This window comes from Alexandromys fortis, unplaced genomic scaffold (genome assembly GCF_014885135.2).
Source record: "Alexandromys fortis isolate MF-2015 unplaced genomic scaffold, M_Fortis_MF-2015_v1.1 scaffold_42, whole genome shotgun sequence".
NCBI lineage: Eukaryota > Metazoa > Chordata > Mammalia > Rodentia > Cricetidae > Alexandromys > Alexandromys fortis.
This window is the reverse complement of record NW_026067934.1, coordinates 6,580,962-6,598,671: the sequence shown is the minus strand read 5'-3', so window position 1 is coordinate 6,598,671 and position 17,710 is coordinate 6,580,962. Positions and strand designations below refer to the sequence as shown.

At 47.3% G+C, this 17,710-nt stretch overlaps 1 long non-coding RNA gene across 1 annotated transcript; it reads left to right on the top strand.

Annotated features, from left to right (window-relative positions):
- The first annotated feature begins 2,393 nt into the window (after window positions 1-2,393).
- Window positions 2,394-16,934, top strand: LOC126504149 (uncharacterized). The gene is made up of 3 exons (XR_007592516.1): window positions 2,394-2,531; window positions 14,507-14,581; window positions 15,806-16,934. It is a non-coding gene; the product is annotated as an uncharacterized lncRNA (long non-coding RNA).
- The last annotated feature ends 776 nt before the right edge of the window (window positions 16,935-17,710 follow it).

Here is a 17,710-nt window from a genome sequence, read left to right as displayed (position 1 = left end):
AAGGAAGGACTTCTGTAAAGAGCAGTGAAATTTTAGGAAAGGGGCAAGGAACAACAGTAACAACACAAGATCTGGGTTCTCCAGAGGCGGCAAACTGCAGGAGGCAAATAAAAGAAAAATAAAATAAAAAGGACGGGGGAGGGGACGGGCGGGGGGGGGGGACACGGACGGGACACAAAGGCTCCTTAATCTATGCTTGCTGTGTGGTTTCCTCTGGTGCCTCTTCCAGGTGGATGAGGGCCTCAAGGTGTGGTCTGTGTTCCACCTCAGTCCTTCACCCTAGAAGGGAGAATGGGGACAGCCCCCGACGTTTCCACCCAGCTTTAAGGCAAATGCGCGAGGGAGAGCTTTTCTTTCAGGTGCTCCTTTTCAGTGGCCTTTTGCTCAAAATAATCCTTATGCTAAAGAGGCATTGGGGGGAGGGTCTGCTCTGCTACCCTTCAGTAGGACGGAGCACAGCCTCAAGGCTATGATAAGGCACTTGGCCAACCACTTAGTGAGGACCCTTAAGCTGAAGCCTGGGAAGACGGCCTGGCCTGGGGTAGGGACAGGCCGACTACACGACACAGGCAGGCAGCAAACTGTGTGAGCAGGAGGAGGGTGACACTCCTAGGCAAAAAGACCGTTCCTTTAACTGCCCTGGCTCTTATCACGTGCCAGGCCCTGCTGAAGTAAACCCGGCCTGCGTCCTGAGGGGCGGGGGGGCGGGGGTGGTGGTGGAGGAGGCTAGCCCAATGCTTAGGCTTAGGACTTAGGGACCATTAGCTGTAGGGTAGGGGGCGAAGAAGTAGTCTCTGGGCTCTCTCCTGTCACAGACCTCGCGCTGACAATCGTCCTCCAGACCTCACTCTGACCGATCTCTCACAAGGCCACTCCTGGAAGGGAAAGGGTGGCCTAAGAGAAGAGACGAGGGTGACCTTCCGGCAAATACACCTGGGGCTGAGCCTGCAAATGGGGGCTGGGCAGGCGACGGCGGAGGGCCTGGAGCCATCCCCGGATCCAGCGGCTCCCCTGCGCCCCCTGCCGGCCCCATCTCACTGCATGCGACACCGCCCCGCCCTCTGGCCTCCGCACCAGCCGCGGGTCCCCACGCCTCCAGGGAGAGGAGGTGGGGTGAGAGCCTCCCGTCGTTTAGGGCGTGGAGGCGTTCCCGGAAGTCCCCTACCTGAGTGTGGGGGGGGGGGGGACAACCGGGGACGTCCCCAGGCCAGAAATTTCAGCGTTAGGGATTCCGGAGGGTGGGGAGGTGACGTTCTTAACTTTTATTGGTTATTAATTCTGTGCATTTTTTTTTCAGACAAGCTGGGGGAAAAAAGAGCCTGGAAAGCGCCGAGGACTGAAGTCATTCACTTTTCATAATCAGGTTTTTATTAGCGCTCGTGTGTCAGGGCCAATCTGAAGGTGACTCAGAGCTGACAGTCGTGCCGCGGGAGGGCCGCGGGGAAAGGGCTGGCTTCTCCCGCCTTTCTTTTTATCTCGAGGTAGTGAACCTCCCTCCTCCAAGCAGTCCACCTCCTTCTTCAAGAGCCTCTGTTACGGGCAAGGTCGCGGCTCAGTTTGGCAGGTCAGGTCAGGGTTCTCTGCCCGTTTCTGACGTTTTGTCCTGCGTCTGCAGTCTCAGCACGTTCAATGTCCAGGGACAGAAAGCCCTATCAGTGGGAGACTTATCTGGAGGGGGGCAGACAAGAAGGAACAGAACTTCTCATTTCCTGTCCAGTCAAGGACAAGCGTCCAGTCTCTCAAGGTGCCTGCGAATTTGGTCCCATATAACCAATCATCTTTGTGAGTACCCCAAAATTTGGGCCTTGAATAGTCTGCCTTCGGAAGGGTATCCAGAAGGTCATTTAAGAACATGAGGGCTTTAAATCTTGCTAGTCTCTTCTCTCCTCAGCCCCTTCAAAGGCTCCCCATTTCCCTGGAAAAGAAAGCTGAAACGGGGGGGGGGGTCACCCACAACACCTCTGAGCCACTGCTGCTCACTGACCCCTTGTTTTGGCCACACACTTCTCCTTGGTCACATTGCCTACCTACTATTCCTTAACTACGATAAACACCCTCTCAAGTACACCCCACCTCCAGTCTCCATATAAATGTCGTCTTATCAGAGAAACCACCAATCTCTAGTAACACCCTTCTCCGGGTCTTTAGCTTCCATTATGATTCTTCTAGCACTTATTACTGTTCAACACATCATTTATTCCTGTATACTAGAATATCGCCTGTCTCTCCAACCAAAATCGCCTGTCTCTGCCCATGAAAATGTAGCCTTTCGTCAGTTTGGTCCACTGCGCAGCCTGACATATAGTGAGGGCTCAGGAAGCTGACGAAGCGAGCTAAGGAATGTGCCAGGCGCTAAGCCTGGTCCTGGGAAGGCCAGGGATAAGCCTGGGCTGTGGCCCTCCCAGACTGGTGGGCGGGGAAGTGAGTACAAGCCAGAGTGGCCAGTGTTGTGGGTAAATACAGATGCTGTGATAAAGAACACGTGAGAGCCCGAGAAAATCAGCCGCACCGCCTGGAAACGAAAAGAAAGCGTGAGTCCGAGAGATGGGGGGGGGGGGCATTCCAGAGGCAGAACAGGGAGTGGCCAGTAGGCTGACTGCTCTGCAGCCCCAGATAGGAGGCAGGAATGGCCGAGAGCAAGTTTGGAAAGACAGACGGGGATCATTTTAGGAAGAGGTTTTGTTAGAGCAGCGATGGCTGACTTCTCCGATCCCCGCCAGGCCAGTGAAGGAGTTTCGGTACCAAGCGTCTGTGGCTAACCCCTGAAAGGCGTAGGATGAGCGCCTGGTCCCTCCATGGTAAAAGTCTAGAACAGCCTAGGGTCCCGGCATCCCTGCTGCCTCCTCCTAGCCTTCGGTTGCTGACCAAAGGCCACACCTCCCAGGAAGACCCTGCCTGAGCTCCACGGAGCCAGAAAAGTCCTCTGTCACATCTCCACTGCCTTGAGCAGGAGGAATCCAAGTTTCAAAATGGTCTTATTTTGCAATCTGACTCAAAAGGGTGGGGAGTGGAAAATTATAGACAGCAGCCACCAAGGGACTTTGACTTAATATAACCGGTGACCTGGGAAACGGCAGAGGCAAAAAATAATTTCTTCCTCCTCTGACTGAGGGACAGAGAGAGCTTCTCAAGGCAGAGTCAAAATAAAGACTTCCTTCAAGAGAAGGGCAAGCATTTGTACATTTACAGGGTGGGTGGCTGTCCCTCCCACTTCCTCTCTTGCTGCCCCGTGCCTCCCTCTCCTGTTTTTCTTTACACTGACTGCTCCCCCGCCCTCCCCGTCCTTGCCTCGGCCTTTCCTGTCTTCTTGTACTCTCTCCCTCTCCTACCTCACCCCTGCTCTGCTCACTCTCCTCCCTCCTCCGCCCTTTGATTGCTTCCTCAGCATAAGCAGCAGATATTTAAGCTGCTAACCACTTATTAAAAGGGAAATAAATCACCAATCTTATGCAGATACCAATGAGCACCTGTCAGTGACTGCCTGTAACCCATCAATTAATGAGAGATGCAGAAACACACTGTAACCAGTTCAGCGAAGACTCCCTAGCCAGACATGCCAGCGTGATAAAATTTGCCTCCTCGGACGTGTTAGGCCATTGGCAGGAGGAGGTGGTAGCTTTCCTGTGTTGTATGGGCAACTCCTGAATACATACCTAGAGCGTTTTCATTCTACCAGTCCGAAACTCCATACTCATTCAAAGCAGTAAGTCTCCACTCTTCCTTCCCGGCCCACTGATGGTCGCCACTCCGTCCGTGATAGAACATGCTTAGTGCCTCACCCGGAGGAATCAATGCAAACATAAAAGAAAGCTGTCAAGCTCTATGATGTAAATAGAAAGGAAAAATCCTCAAGATGTTAGTTTTGGCTTGGTTTGTTTTGTTCTGGATATGAAAAGAAAGGGCCAGGCAATAGTAGGGAAGTACACAGTAGGCACCTAAAACATTTACGAGTGGAAGGTTTGAAGCTATCAACAGTGCCACGGACGCTGAGGCACAAGGGCTGCAGCCATGGACCAGTGACAGGACGCATTTCAGTACAGTCAATGCTCCATATGCAGATTCCCCTCCACGGACTCAACCAACAATGGATAGTAATTCTTTACACCTGAAGGCTTACATCATCCTCTGCGCTCCCCTGTGAGAGATTGTCTAGACCATGTTAATCTCTGGTTATACCATGAGGGATACTCTTGATGGAATTACTCGTGGTAGCCTGCACTGGGCTGCACTTGAGTCCTGAATTCCTGAGTGTAAGCCCAGGTAGCTGGAATAAAAACTTCCAATTGATTAGAAAATGAAAATGTAAACTATACTATTCTCTGGGCTGGGGTCTTAGGCCACATGAAAGGAGAAGCTAGAACAGAGGTGGAAGCAAACGTCTTTAATCCCAGACATAGGCAGATGATCTCAAAGAGTTCCATGCTAAAAAGCTCTAGAGTTCCAGGACAATCAGGGCTCTATCGGGAGAGCCTGTCTCAAAAAAACAAAAAGAAAGAAAATGGGAGCTAACTGGGCACATGGGTGTGTTGTTCTCTGCCACTGTGGATGCACTATAACCCTAACCCTAGCCCTAGCCCTAGAATCAAAAAACTAACTGTAGCCCTAACCTTAGCCCTAGCCCTCACCCTAACCCTAACTGTCATCACCATCCACTTAATCCAAAGCAAGCTCTTTCTTCTTAGGTGGCTTTTGTTAAGGTACTTTAGTCACAGCCGCAGGGGAAGTAGCATTAAGAGGAAAACATTGTGTCTGTCGCCCCCTCTACAGACCTCTTCTTGCCGTTATCTTCCTAAATAACACAGAATTACTCTCTGCATAGCACTTACATTGCATTAGGTATTCTAAATAACCTAGCAATGATTTGATACACGTTGAAGGGTTAGATGCCATTTTTAAATACTATACCTTTTTCCAATATAAGAGACTTGAGCACCCCTGGGTTTTAGTGTCTGAGGAAGACTCCAGTAACCAATCCCATGTGGTCACCAAAGGACGCCTATATTTTAACCCCTCATATGGCTGAAATCATTCATCAGTGTTTGAGATCGTGCCTTCCCTACAATCTTCGGACATTAAGATGGACTGGGCAGAGTTTAGCCTGCCCAGGGGACAGCAGGTGTCTCCTGTATACACACTTAGGTGCACACTCAGCCGTGTTGACTGCCTCTTAGTATAGGAGTCCTGTGAGAGCTGTAGGGTTTCTGTCTTGGCTGAACTGGTGCTCTCTCTGAGGTTCAGTGGCAGGAATGGGGGTACCCGGGAGCTAGCACTTACTGGAGATTTGTGGGGTCAGGGATTAAAGCTACTCATAGTTGAAGTCAGCCTAAAGGATCAGCTTCTAGGGAGAAGTTGGAGAACACGAACAGAAACAATGAGACAGGGTTGTCACCATGGAACTAGAACCAGAAGCTGGAGCAGCCCCGGCAATGAGGGGCAAAGGCCATGGCTAAGTCTGAGGTGACCTCTTGTCAGTGTTGCCAGGCCCCTGGGAAGAGCTAGCAAGGAACTACAGTCATGTTGGCCCTGAGGAGTGAATATCTGGTCTAGCACGAAACCAACCTACTAGACCAAAGAAAACTTCACCATTACCTGATTAGAAGGAAAAACTACTATATTCTGGCTCATAGAAAGTGAATTCATAAGGGGTTGAAGGATGGCTCAGTGGTTAAGAGCACTAGCTGCTCTTCCAATGGTCCTGAGTTCAATTCCCAGCAACCACATGGTGGCTTACAACCATCTGTAATAAGATCTGGTGCCCTCTTCCCATACGTGCAAGCAGAACACTGTATACATAATAAAAAAACAAACAAACAAATAAATAAAAAAGAATCAATTTGCTGGCGATGGTGGTGCACACCTTTAATCCCAGCACTGGGGAGGCAGAGGCAGGCAGATCTCTGTGAGTTCAAGGCCAGCCTGGTCTACAGAGTGAGTTCCAGGACTGGCTCCATAGCTACTGAGAAACTCTGTCTCCAGAAAAAAAAAGAAAAGGAGAGAGAGAGAGAGAGAGAGAGAGAGAGAGAGAGAGAGAGAGGAAAGAAAGAAAGAAAGAAAGAAAGAAAGAAAGAAAGAGAAAGAAAGAAAGAAAGAAAGAAAGAAAGAAAGAAAGAAAGAAAAAAAAGGATTCCTGTTCCTGGCTGGGCTTTTTGTTGTTCTTTGTTTTTGTCACCGTCACGTGAACTGACCTTATCTGAGAGGAGGAACCTCAGTGGAAAAAATGCCTCCATCAGATGTTTATGTCTATAGGTAATTTTCTCTCTGTCTTCTCTCTCTCTCTTTCTCCCTCTCTCTCTTCTTTATTTTCTTTTTGACTTCTTTTTTGAGACAAAGTTTTTCTGTGTAGTCCTGGAACTCACTCTGTGGGCCAGGCTGGCCTCTAACTCAGAAATCTGTCTGCTTCTGCCTCCGGAGTGCTGGGATTAAAGGTGTGTGCCACCACTGCACAACTTTAGGGGATTTTCTTAATTAGTGATTGATGGGGGAGGGCCCAGTTCCCTATGGCAGTGCCACTCTGGGCAGGTGGTCCTAGGTGGTATAGGAAAACAGGCTGGGCAAGCTGAGGGGAGCAATTCAATAAACATCATTCCTCCATGGTCTCTGCATCAGCTCCTGCCTCCAGGTTCCTGCTTTGAGTTCCTGCCCTGACTTCCTTCCTGATGAACTGTCATCAGGACATGAAAGCTGGAAAGAACCCTTTCCTTCCTAAGTTGATTTTGGTTGGAGCATTTTATCACAGCAGAAACCTAAGGCAGACAATGGGGTGAGGCTGGGTGCTTCAAGAAGACTCCCCTTCCAGGAGGAGATACAGCGCATGGAACTGGAGCTCCACTTTGCTCTTGAAACTCCACCATTCACAGGCTATGTGACCTCAGGTGAACCACGTCCTCTATATGAAATGAGGGCTTTTGTTTGAGGCCTCCTTGGGACCTCAAGGATAGAGTGCTTGTCCAGGTCATTGCCAGAAAAGAGCAGCAGACCTGAGTCAAGGAACCGTCCGGCAGGGCAGCTCAGTGTTTCCCAGTGGAGACCCATCACCTCCTCCTGGGAGCTTCTCATAATGTTCCTGTGAAAAATACAAGGGACAGAACATTGTCTGGATGCCAATTTGCCCTCAGAGGTTCTCTGAGCCCTGGCAGGAAGGAAATACAGATGCCAGAGTCAGAATTGCCACGAAGCCACAGAAATCTCTAAGTGCCCTGCTTGGAGACACGCGAGCCAGACATTCACATCCTTTTCCTCACAGAAAACATCCCCAAATTGTGTAAGCTCCACGCCCCATGCTTCACAGAATCTGGACCTAGCCCTGCTAGAGACCTCTGGTTTGAAGCCACTATTGTAGTGGGTGGAGGGCCCCAACGTCTCTGCAATGAGAGGGGCAGGGCTCAGCAGTAGACAGCAGGTCAGCTGCACCCTTGGTGCCTTGACTCTGCCTCTGCGCTTCTAGCTGATAAGGGACCAGTGCCATCCACACCTGTCCTATTTTCACATTCCTGATCCCACTGAGTGCTCCCTATGAGAAAGGCAGATCTTACCGGTTCCCATCCAGAGAGGACAAGACTAAAGTTGAGTGAGCTTAAAAGCCCTAGTCGGGTTTGATAAAGAAGCAGGACTCAAACTTAGAACTGTCCTCTTTCTCTCCTCCCCCCCCCCCCCGGCTCTTTCCTTCCTTCCTTCCTTCCTTCCTTCCTTCCTTCCTTCCTTCCTTCCTTCTTTCCTTCCTTCCCTCTCTCTTTCCTTCTACCCGTTCTTACCCACCCTCCCTTCTCTCTTCCCCCCTCCCTCCCTTCCTTCCTTCCTACCTTACATTTTTTTTGAAACAAGGCATTGATATGTATCCCAGGTTGGGCCTGCAACTTGGAATCCTCCTGCCTCTGCCTCCCATGGGCCACCATGCCAGGTTTCCCAGCACTTTCTTATGACTGCTCACAGCTCTTTAGCTCCTTACTCAGGATCAAGTTCATTCATGCCAGAGCAAAGTAAAGTGCGATTTCCATCTCTGTGCCTGGAGAGGAGCTGAAACCCCAGCGCCGGGGACAAAGGGAGCCCAGTGGGGACATAAAGCACAGGCCATCACCCGGAATCACACGCTGAGAACGTCCAGGAGCTTTGGGAGAATGAGGGCTTTTCCCGTTTCTTTCCCATGTTCCCTCCTTGTTCTCAAGTCATGTCTCTGGATCAGCATATTTATCCCAAACATAAACACAGCACTCAGCCACAGTTGGTAAACTTTCTCTTCCGTGTCCAGGGTAGAAACAGGAGCTGGAGCTAGGACCCATACAGACAAGCCCACAGGCACACAAGCACCTCATGTCTCCTTGTGACACCAGGCTCCTCAAGCTACAGTCACATGAGAAAAGGAACTTCAACCCCCACCCCAAAACTGATCTAGATCTTTAGGCCTGGTGCTGCCTAGTTAGACAACCCCACCCAGGAAAACTTTGGACCAAACCTAACAACAAAAACCATGAGGAGGGAGACAGTCTCAGGCTGAGTTACTTAGGAAAGCTCAGGACCAAACCTAACAACAAAAACAATGAGGAGGGAGACAGGGCTTCAGGCTGAGTAACTTAGGTTGCTTCAGCTGCTTTGCCCTAATGAGGCCACCGCGGACTCCAGCATGACAAGGACTCAGTGTCACTAGAGAAACTAGAGAAACAGGCACTTCTAGGACCTGGCTCTGGTCTAGGGAGGCCATCGAGGAAGTGTTTGGAGGAATGACGGCTTGGCGGGGGAGTTCATTGTGAAAGGTATTGAATATATTCTCAGTCCCCCGTGGATAGGATTCAGTCCCTGTAAGCTTCTGGCTTTCTGAGAAGACCTCCTCTTTGCTATTCTCCTGTAACTCAGGAAACTGAGCTCGATCCATTCCTGAATGTCAAACGCCAATCATGATCACTTCCTTCTCTTTGCTGAGTGTTGAGTGTGAATTCTTCCTTACTCTCTGAGGATCTGTGTAATTCTGACTCGGTCCTCTGGAGCCTGGGTAAAGTGGCAGATGGTTTGTCCTTTGTAATGCTGCCGTCAGGCTTCAGGTTGACATCGGGTCTGTGGAAGGGAGCTTCCACACGCGGCCACTGCAGCTGGCCTGTGCTGACCGAATGAGAATGTCCCCATAGGCTCAAACACTTGGATATGGAAGGGGAGAACGGAATCCTGAACGGTGTCCTCTGACCTCCGTATGTATTCCATGTGAGACAGACACACGGAGAGACGGACAGACAGACAGAGACGTAGAGAGGAGAGGAGAGGAAATAAATAAACAAGCATAATTTAAAAATATTTTAAAATGTGTCATTATCTAGGTGACAATTATCTGTAAGCTATGCACCCCGAGGGCAAAAACAGGAGAGTGACCCAAGACCAGTCTGGTCTACACAGTGAGCTCCAGGCCACGTAACAAGGCCCTGATCCACAAAAGCAAAAGTTAAAATCAAATAAATGTAGTATGCCATGTGGTGGTGTCAGGAGGACACTGTGGTCACCATCACTATCTAATTCTGGAACTTTCTCTCCCCCCCCAAACTACCATCCATCTCTTCCCACTCCTGTCCTCCTGCGACCTCAAATCCACTCTCCGTCTCTATAGATTTGCCTGTTCTGAACACTTCATGTAAATGCAGTCATGTGCTACGCAGACTGCTGTGGCTGGCCCCTGTGACACGATGTAATGTTTCCAAGGGTCATTCACATTGTGGATTGAAGCTCTACTCCAGGTCCTGTCATTGATGAGAAGTGAGTGCTCCATTATGAAAAGACCACATTTTGTTTTATCCGTTCATTGGTTGGTAGACACTGGGTTTATTTATAGTGAATCTAATCTATACTACGGTCAGAATCATTATTGATATTCCCAGTTGCCTTACTCAGTCTGTATTGATCTAACAGAAACACTATTACTAGGTACCTTAAACGTCCTTTGTTGATAGCTCTGGAGACTGGGAAGAGAACAACTGGAGTCCACACATTCAGCCTCTGGTGAAAGCATTCCTGATGCGCTGAGGGCTGTCTTCTTTTTCAATTTTAATTTTTATTATTATTATTTTGGTTTTTTTTTTTTTGAGACAAGGTTTCTTTGTGTAACACTGGTTGTCCCAAAACTCAATCTGTAAACCAAACTGTCCTTGAACTCAGAGATCCACCTGTCTCTGCCTCCCCAGTGCCAGAATTAAAGGTGTGCACCACCATGCCTGCCCTTTAAAAAAAAATATCTGTGCATGTGAGCACAGGTACCTGTGAAGGCAGAAGGGCATTATATCCCTGGGAACTGGAGTTCCGAGCAGTTGTGAGCATCCGCATGTGGATGCTGGGAGCCAAACTCAGGTCCTCTGGAAAAGCAGCAGGCACTCTTAACAGCTAACCTATCTTTCCAGATCCCAATCCTAGCTTTAATATATAGTTAACCTCATAGATTACAAGACAGTGTATGTACTGAATTTACCTCTCTGTGCATGCCTTAAAAAAAAAGTCTAAATAATAATGCTTGGTGACCCAGCACTTTTCTTTCTATTTGCCTGTTGATTTTAATTTTCTAAAAAATATGCCAGGAAACCAAAGATTTCTTATTAATTAACTGACCATCCTAAGATCTTAGTCTAAGGTCTGAAAGTCCTTTGAGAATCCTGAGAATTTTGCTTAAATTGCAATTGTGAAGCAATACAGTTATTGCAGATATCAGAAGTTTGCCAGAGAGATAGTAATTAGAATTTTTCCATAGACACTGGAAGTGAGGTCAGAAAATCCAAAGGATTTACATCAGTGTTGACCAACATTGAAGCAAGAAATTCATTCTCTCCTCCACATGTTTGATGTTACTGTAGTTCATTTCACACACACACACACACACACACACACACACACACACACAAGCATTCTTATCATCTTAAATATTTGGTAGAGCAATGATCTAATGCATAAAATCATTACCAAAAATAGGAAGTGCAAAAATAGGGGTTGCAATATAGTCTTTTTTAAAAAAATATTTTATGGTTTATTTAACTTTATTTTATGTGCATTGTTGTGAAGGTGTCAGATCCCCTGCAACTGGATCTTCAGACAATTGTGAGCAGCCATGTGGATGCTGGGAATTGAACCTGGGTCCTCTGGAAGAGCAGTCAATGCTCTTAACCACTGAGCCATCTCTCCAGCCCCGCAATATAGTCTTATCGGGAATAAGATGGACATTGACATTACAGTCCCTGTGATAGAATCAGACTAAAGATGTAAGACTTTTAAAAGCAAAATTATATTTTATAAATTCTATATTTATCAATAGTAAGAATATGTCGTGTGGCCAGGCATAGTAGCAAATGCCTTTAATTCCTGCAGTAGAGAGGCAGAGTTAGGCAGATCTTTGAGTTTGAGGCCAGCCTGGTGAGTCCAGAACAACCAGAGCCATGTAGAGAGATTCTGCCTCAAAAGCAACATCAATAACAAAACAACAACAACAACCTTTATGTGAGGACAGAGCATGTAGCTCCATGTATCATGGAAGCCAAGGTTCAATACTCAGCATGACTTAAGTCATTATAGATTCCCAGCACTTAGTAGGTAAAGGCGAGAGGAGCAGAAGTCCAAGGGAACTCTTGGCTATACCTGGAAGTTTGAGGCCAGCCTGGGAAACAATAGACTTTGTCTCAAAACAGGCAAACAAACAAAACCAGCTCATGTTCTGGTGTGGCGGTTTGTGCCTGTGGTCTTAGTCGCTTGAGAGACTGAAGCAGGAGGAGCACTTGAGATTGAGGCCATACCCAGACTCATGAGACTAAACAATTTCAGAGAAGGGAGTACATTTTTTTTTCTCATTTTTTTAAGAGATCTATTTAAGGCCAATCATGGTAGCATAATCCTTTACCCCCAGCACTCGGTAGGCAAAAGCAGAGGACACCTCTGTGCGCTCAAGGTCAGCCTGGTCTCTATAATAAGTCCCGGTCAGTCAGTGAGAACCCGTCTCAAAAACATTATTTATTTAGGTGTGTGAGTGTATGTGTGGGTGTGTATGTGAATGTGCATGCCTGTGTAAATACTTAAGGCCCGAAGGGGTCATGTAGTATGATGAGCTATCACCATCTACATATTCCTGTGAGCTATCACCATCTACATATTCCTGTGAGCTATCACCATCTACATATTCCTGTGAGCTATCACCATCTACATAGTTCTGTGAGCTATCACCATCTACATATTCCTGTGAGCTATCACCATCTACATATTCCTGTGAGCTATCACCATCTACATAGTTCTGTGAGCTATCACCATCTACATATTCCTGTGAGCTATCACCATCTACATATTCCTGTGAGCTATCGCCGTCTACATATTCCTGTGAGGCAGGGTCTCTCTCTACATAGGACTTGTGTTTTCTCTACTAGGCTGGGAGTCAGAAAGCCCCAGCATCCTCCTGTCTCCACACACTCAGAGCTGGGGTTGCTGGCATGTGCAGGACACCTGTCTCATTCTTTGGATGTTAAGATCTGCTCTCTGGCCATCATGATAACCACTGAGTCACCTCTCCAGCCCCCCATTTTTCACTTTTTGCATTTATAAGTTGCCCTTTCCCCCTAATTGCACTAAGGATTGACCCCAACATCACGTGCCAGACCCGCATTCTGTCACTGCCCAGCCCACATTTAATGATCTGGCATTTGGGGCTTTGATATCAGGAAGATTGTTCCTCCTAGGCCTCCATAGTTCCTAGAGAGGAAACAATTCCCCACAGTTGAGTTTGGAAAAACAAACCAGACCACCCAGATCCCATACCCTGAAATAAAGGAGAACCCAGACATAGCCTAATACTATTTTGGCTCGCTCTTTCTTTCTTTCTTTCTTTCTTTCTTTCTTTCTTTCTTTCTTTCTTTCTTTCTTTCTTCCTTCCTTCCTTCCTTCCTTCCTTCCTTCCTTCCTTCCTTTCTTTCTTTCTTTCTTTCTTTCTTTCTTTCTTTCTTTCTTCCTTCCTTCCTTCCTTCCTTCCTTCCTTCCTTCCTTCCTTTCTTTCTTTCTTTCTTTCTTTCTTTCTTTCTTTCTTTCTTTCTTTCTTTCTTTGTTGAGACAGCATTTCTCTATAGCTTTAAAGCCTGTCCTGGAACTCACTCTATAGACCAAGCTGGCCTTGAAATCATGGAGCTCCTCCTGTCTCTGCCTCCCGAGTGCTGGGATTAAAGGTGTGCGCCACCACCGCCTGGCTAATTTTGGCTCTATTTTGCCTCTGACACTTTCCTCCTGAGTCACTGCATTCAATAGTCATCTTGGATTCCAGGAACAACAAGACTGCTCCATACACATCTTGTTTTTTAAATTTATTTTTATTTAACTTTATTTTATGTGCATTGGTATGAAGGTGTCTGACCTCCTGGAACTGGAGTCACAGACAGTTGTGAGCTGCCATGTGGGTGCTGAGAATTAAACCTGGGTCCTTTGGAAGAGCAGCCAGTGCTTTTAACCTCTGGACAAGCTCTCCAGGCCCCTCATACGCATCCTTATGACAAGGAACTGACACTGTCCCAGGGTCATCCCACAGTGAGACCATCCCCAAGCGGGGAGCTGAGGCTGCGACTGTCATCTCAGGAGAACCAGGCCGTCCCCCTCAAGTGACAACCGTGGTACCCACCTCTCCAGTGATAGGTGAGATTCACTGACCTGGCCAAGACGGGCTGCTCTGTGGGAGATGCGTTCCCGTTATCTCCACGGTTCACTTTCATAGAACGTGTCAGAGTTCTGTCAGCGCCTTAAAACTGAGCCGGTTTGTCCTGTCTTTCTGACATGGTCACAATTATTAAATTTTTTGTCTCCTCGACTGGCATAAAGGCATGGGAGACTATGCCTACCCACGAAAACATTCGGATGTAGAGTTTTCCTGTAAAATTCCAAAACACAAGCTTCTCCTTTAACTCTACATTCTCACCAATTCTCACCAAAATTCCTTCTGCCCTTAATCACTTTAAGGCTGGGTTTGGACAATCCGATACCATACCTAGATCCCAGAGGGCCCTCCCCACAGTTTTCCATCTAATCTTAAACTAACTCAAGGTACCCAGCCTGCATCACCTGTTCCTGACTGTGAAGACCCCAGTAGTGTCGAGACTGGACTCCATTTCTGCCTCCTGCCCCACGTGGGTGCTTTCCCGTGCGGTCCTGTATGTGCCTTGTCTCCTGTTCCTGGAGGTCTGTAAATACAAACTTCCTTCATGGCAGTCATTCTTGCTGTCTGCCTCCTGTCCTGATTAGAGCAAATATTAAGTACATTTAAAGAACAAACTTACAAATTATCAGCGTAATTACATATTTGTATTTCTTTTCCTTCTCTCAAGATCCCTATAGCAAATGATGCTCCATACGGTCAGAATACGCCTCTTTAAAATATGTCGCTTTGGCATAAGGGTTATTTTGAGCTGAAGGTAATTAAGAAATGGCAGGTTCAACAGGAACTCTTTATACTTTGCCTTCATCATAAAATCAGTGCGTACATTTTGCTTTGTAAAAGAAACGTAAATTTCCATTGGTCTGTTTCCAGGGTTTCCGTTTCCTCCTACAGGGAAGAGGAGACCCGGGTCTGCAGTACAAACGTTGCGAAACACCATTATTTGCCGTGAGTTTTCTCCTTATATACCTTCCCTGACTCACTCTGTCATAGCCTGAACTCTTTAGCTTTTTTTCTTTCTCTTTTCTTTAAAAGAATATTTATTTCTAATTGTGTGTGTGTGCCTGTGTGTGGTACCGTGTGCATGTAAGTGTGTGTATCAGAGGGCTGCAGTGAACCCACAGGGGCCGCAGTAACAACTGTGAGCTATCGGATGTGGGTGCTGGGAATCTAACTCAGGTCCTCCACAAGGATCTGCTCTTAACCGCTGAGCCATCTCCCCAGGCCTTGTTTCTAAGCCATGATGTGCATGTGAAGGTCAAAGGGCAACTGGCATGATTGGGTTCTTTCCTTCTACCACATGGGTCCCTAGGAATCCAACTCAGGCTTACTAATAGACGTCTTTGCCTGCTAAGCCATCTCTCAGGGACGCTTGTCTAGTCCTTTGTTAGACGGCATGGAAGTCAGACCCTAGCTGCCTCTTTAGAATTGCATTGATTTTCTGTGTGGTTCTTGCATATAAAGCTCAAAATGGCAGTTTAACCTGCATTTTGGTTAATCTGTCTTTTATCATGGAATTAATAGGTTCTAGCTAAGAAAGGCGGTTTTTCCTTCCCTTGTAATACCAATCAAGCTATGCCCCCCACCACAGATATGAAAAGCTCAATTACAAATATCATCATAAATGGGCAGATAAACTGCGGTTTTGATTTATAGCTGTATGAACAGATTATAAAATGTAACACTACGACTTCAGCCCTGGTTAAATACAATATCGTGCCTTCAAAAACATGAGAAAACACAAACAAACTGTCATGAGCACATTATGCCAGGAACATAGGCGAGCACATTGGTGTGTCAGAATTTATTGTCTGGCAATCAATCAATCTTGTTGTCTGCAGTTTCCCCTGATAGCTAGCTGTTGGCAAACACGGGTTCTTTTGTTCCGGTCTCGGTTACTAATATTAACTCCCAGAGCACACACTGCTCATCACGAGGTAAATGTGTTTATACGTGTGCCTGCGGGTAGCATACAAGAGAGCACAGCAGTCAGGGCTTAAGGAGTTCGGAAGCCTGGGAGGCAGAGGCTGAGAAGTTAAGGATGGAAAGAGCATCTTCGTGCTGGGGATCTGGGCGTTAGTTCACTAACTAATCCTCCTGGAGATATGGCAGCTGAGCTGAGCCCATGGGTCAAAAGTCTGAGCTGAATCTTAAAATGGAAACCTATTGCAGGCATGGGACCATGAAGGCTGTGAAGTAAAGGGCAAGACTGGGTCCAGATGGAAGAACAGGAAGATGGACGGATAGCAGGTCCAGACAGAGGAACAGACAGACAGACTGCAGGTTCAGACAGAGGAACAGACAGACAGACCGCAATTCAAGCAGGCCACGTCCACAGTGGGGACCAAGCCATGCTGAAGCTTCTGGGACTGTTGGAGGTCGCTGTTGGCCAGGAAGTCAGGTGACAATTCAGCGACAGGAGTCCTCCTTTTGCTGGGGTCTAGGTGAGGGGGCTATACTCTTTCTTCCGCTGTGTTCTGTGGGTTCTCGGGCCTGGTTCTCCTGGTGTGATTACAGTGCATTCATGTGTTCCCGCAGCCCAGTTCACTCTAATCATTTTGCAGGGTAGTGCCCTTACCGTGTTTAGAAATGAGTTACCATCACTCTGGGCTTCAAGCCGTGCTGGACAGAGGGTCCTGTTTGTGTGGCCTCTGGTGCTGCACAATTTTATGTCAATGTAGCACAAACCACAGTCACTTCAGAGAAGGAAGCATGAATTAGGAAAATGCCTCATTAAGACCGGCTGTAGTACATTTTCTTAATGAGTGATTTGTCACTGAATATCCCTTTACACTGTGTCACTGTGATTGGTTTAATAAAGAGCTGAATGGCCAATGGCTAGGCAGGACTTCTGGGGGCAGAGGGGACTCTGAGAGGAAGAAACCATGGCTGCCAGTTGGACACAAAGGAAGCAGGGCATGCAGGAGGAGAGGTAAAAACCACGGGCCATGTGACAACATATAGATGAACGGAAATGGGTTAATTTCAGTTATAAGAGTTAGTTAGAAGCAAGCCTAAGCTAAGGCCAACCTGTCATACTTAATGTCTCTGTGTCATGATTTGGGGCCTGGTAGCCCAAGAAAGTCTGCTACAGTGACTGATGGGGGAGGGCCTAGGCCATGTGGGTGGTTCCATCCCTGTGCTTGTGATCCTGGGTTCTATACAAAAGCAGGCTGAGCAAGTCAGTAAGCAGCTCCCCTCCACGGCCTCTGCATCAGCTCCTGCCTCCAGGTTCCTGCCCTGTGTGAGTTCCGGCCCTCACTGCTTTTGATGATGAACTGCTTATGAATCTATGAGCGAAATAAACCCTTTCCTCCCCAACTTACTTTTGGTCATGTGTTTCATTATGGCAATAAGATACCTAGACCCTGAAGTTGCGCTCAAACCAGTCCGAATCTGTTTGGAAAATGAAGTCTCTCAGAGCAGGGCACAGCCTAAAAACCAATCTTTTATATAGTGTGGAGCAACTTAGGGTCTCTCAGCAGTTAAAAAGGGGACTTATGGCTCTTGAATTCTCGGCTTTAGACAGATAAGGAATTTCAGGACTTCAGTCCCTTCAGATGAAAATGAGCCAGGGTAACTTTTTCTGGATCTCTTCCATTACCTCCAACCTCTGAACCTGGAAAATTTAGTTTGTTGCCGCAGGCTTTTACATTGTAGTCTAGGTTAGTCTTGTAGCCCAGGATGATCTCAAACTGGTGGCAATCATCCTGCCTCAGAGTGCTGAGTTACAGAGATGAGCCACCACGCCCAGCTCAGAAGTTCCTAGTGATTTATGTTCTTTGGAGTTGGGAGGTACAGCCTGCTTGAACATTCAGGAATGAAGGAACTAAAACTGCTTTCAACGGTGAGCTGGAAATCCTGTGACTAATGGCTCAGAGGACAGATAGGCAAAGCCACCAAAGGTTCAGCAGGACCTGGCTGTAATCTGATTAAAACATTAACATGGCTCAAGAGAGAAGAGGTCTCTTGAGGAGGGCTGAAGTTTGCTCTTCCAAGTCATTATCGCTTGTCATTAAAGCAAACTTTCTATCAATGTTTATGAGTTTGGAAGGGAATGGAAGTGAGCAGTGACTC